Source organism: Octodon degus, unplaced genomic scaffold (assembly GCF_000260255.1).
Source record: "Octodon degus isolate 3935 unplaced genomic scaffold, OctDeg1.0 scaffold00012, whole genome shotgun sequence".
In the NCBI taxonomy this organism is placed as follows: domain Eukaryota; kingdom Metazoa; phylum Chordata; class Mammalia; order Rodentia; family Octodontidae; genus Octodon; species Octodon degus.
The window spans coordinates 1,080,041-1,082,655 of NW_004524588.1; the positions used below are offsets into that span (position 1 = coordinate 1,080,041).

Below are 2,615 nucleotides of genomic sequence, written 5' to 3' on the forward strand. Positions count from 1 at the left end.
TCATCATGAAATTCTTTAGTTGTTCTTTGTCATGGAAATATTTCACTTCTCCATTATATTTGAAAAAAAGTTCTGCAGGATAGATCAGTCTGGGTTTTTATTTGTTTTCTTGCAAGACTTGAAGTACTTTGCTCCGTACTCTTTTTGACTTGATGGTTTGTGAAGAAAAATCTGCCATTATTCTGATGGGTTTTCCCTTAAATATGATCTGTTTCTTTTCTTTAGTGGCTTTTAGTATAATATTCCTATGCTGAATTTCTGGAATCTTGATTATTATATGTCTGGTTGTGGTTCTCATTGGATTGATATTATTTGGAGTTCTATATGCTTCGGTTACAGGAATGTCAGATTGTTGCCCCATATTTGGGAAGTTTTCAGCTATTACTTCTGCCCATATTATTTTTATATCATTTGTATTGACTCCTTCCTTCTCATTGATGCCTATTAGTCTCACATTGTTCATCTTTGCATCATCTTGCAGGTATTGAATTATTTTTTCCTGCATCCTAGTTGTTTTAAAAAGATCTTTTCTTACTTTTTCACTAGCTGCAATGGTGTCTTTCAGGTCAGAAAGTCTATTTTCACTTTCACGCAAACAGTTTTGCCAGCTTGTGATTGAGATTTTAATTTCCTGTATATCAATTTGAACCTGTTTCATAGATTCCACTTCTTTCCTAAATTGTTTATTCAGGGGTTCCATCATTTTTATATTCTCCTCTATTTTTTTATCGGTGTATTCTTTAGAAGCACTTAGTACTTCTTTGATTATAGTTAGTACTACATTTTTTTAGTTCCGAAATTATTTCTTGTATTCCTTTATGCAGTTGATTCTTTACTGTCAACGCTATTATTTCAGAGATATCTGGTGTGTGATTTCCAGTTTCCTCAGTGCTAGTGTCTTCTGCAATTGTACTGGGTGGACTCAGGGCCTGAGACTGCATTTTGTTCCTTCTCTTCGTCATTTTGTATACCTGTCTTCTGACCTTTGGTGTAGTGCTTAGATAGAGATATTACCTCAGCACCAGGTCCGAATCTATTAAGTTCGAATTCCTCCAAGTGGGTGTTGTTTGGATCTGGCTGCTGTGCTCCACTTCTTTTTGCTGCAGGTTTTAGAGTTGAACCCTTTGTGTCTCTCTGGCAAGATGTTCTGCTCCAGAATCATCTGGGTGGGTCTTGCCTCTAGCCTCTTTGCAGGGAGTTCTGCTGAAGGGCTCCGTGCTGGTCCTGCATGCAGCCTGGGTCAAATGAAGATCCTCGGATCTCAAGTCATCTCACTAACTCGCCAGGACAATAAATGAAAACAAGAGATAAGAAAAAATGTTAGAGGACTGTCCTGCTACACTGTTACATATGGTTATATTTCTAAATTTCTATGTAAAAATATATAATCATTTATTCATATTGTTTAATATTTTTTTATTTTTTTAACTTTTGTCTTCAACTTCAGTAAGGACATAAAGATATTATATAAATACTTGATGGAAAATACCTGTTCAATGTTAGGCCTAAGATGTTTGATATTCAGACAGTGAGGTTTAACCCAACTGCATATGTTGTAGGGTAGTAATAATAAGCTTCTCCTTATGGAGGGTTAATGACCTAAATCTTCAGACCAAAAATTAGAGAAAAAGTAGGGCTGCAAGGACAGTCAAGATTTTGACCCTAGCCTTTCCAGTTCAATGAGGACTCAAGACATTAGGAGAACCTGTACTGCAAAATTATGTAACTCTGTTGTGACCCAAATTTTCTGATCAAAGAGATTATGGGGCCACAGAGCAATGTGATTGATACTGTAGAGTGTAGCTAAGGAGAGTCACATGGAGAGAAAACATTCTCTCAGGCTTACACAGAGAGCAAATTGTTCAAGCAATGGATGTGACTCATCCACATGGATGCACTGACAAAGGATCTGCAAGCTGCAGTGCAGGGATACAGGATAAATTCTGAAGGTACTTGACTGAACTTATCAGATACAAAAGTTACATTTCTTGTTACATAGGTCTTACTTTATCTTATTCTTAACTATCCAGCAGGAAAGCATAAAAACGATATATAAAAAGTAAAGCCATATTAATGTGCTGAGCTGTGAAAGGCTCAAATCAACAACTTCTGACATTCCCAGTCCTATGGATAACCCACTACTGTTATGGACTACTGAATTACATTGGATTATTTTTCTGAATTGACAGGCCTACAATATTTAAATGGCAATGGCATACCCATCTCTAATAAAACTAAACAAAAAAGGGGGATAGAAAGGAAGGACCATTTTGTATCTATATATTCAAAATAGTTTGGATAGATATACAGCTACTTTCTATTAATTTAGTAAACAGAAAAATTTGTTCTAATAGTGTTTGTGGACAGGATATCTTGTCTGCATCTTGTACAATGCATAACAACTAAGACAACAATATGCAATGTATTAATTATTGAAAGTGTCCTATTAATCAGTTTTGAAACTATCTCATTGCTATTTTTTCTCAATAAAATTATTTTAAGAAATAAAAATAAATAAAAAATTCAACTCTATTATGCATTACTTATGCAAAGCCAAATTTTATTTTCTCATCGTATTCAATAATTTTTGTATGATACTGTGTTTCCAAATACCT

The 2,615-nt window shown here is 34.7% G+C and overlaps 1 pseudogene; it reads right to left on the reverse strand.

The window, feature by feature from the left end:
- The window catches only part of LOC101578838, a 14,305-nt pseudogene that overhangs the window by 1,950 nt on the left and 9,740 nt on the right, over nucleotides 1–2,615 (reverse strand).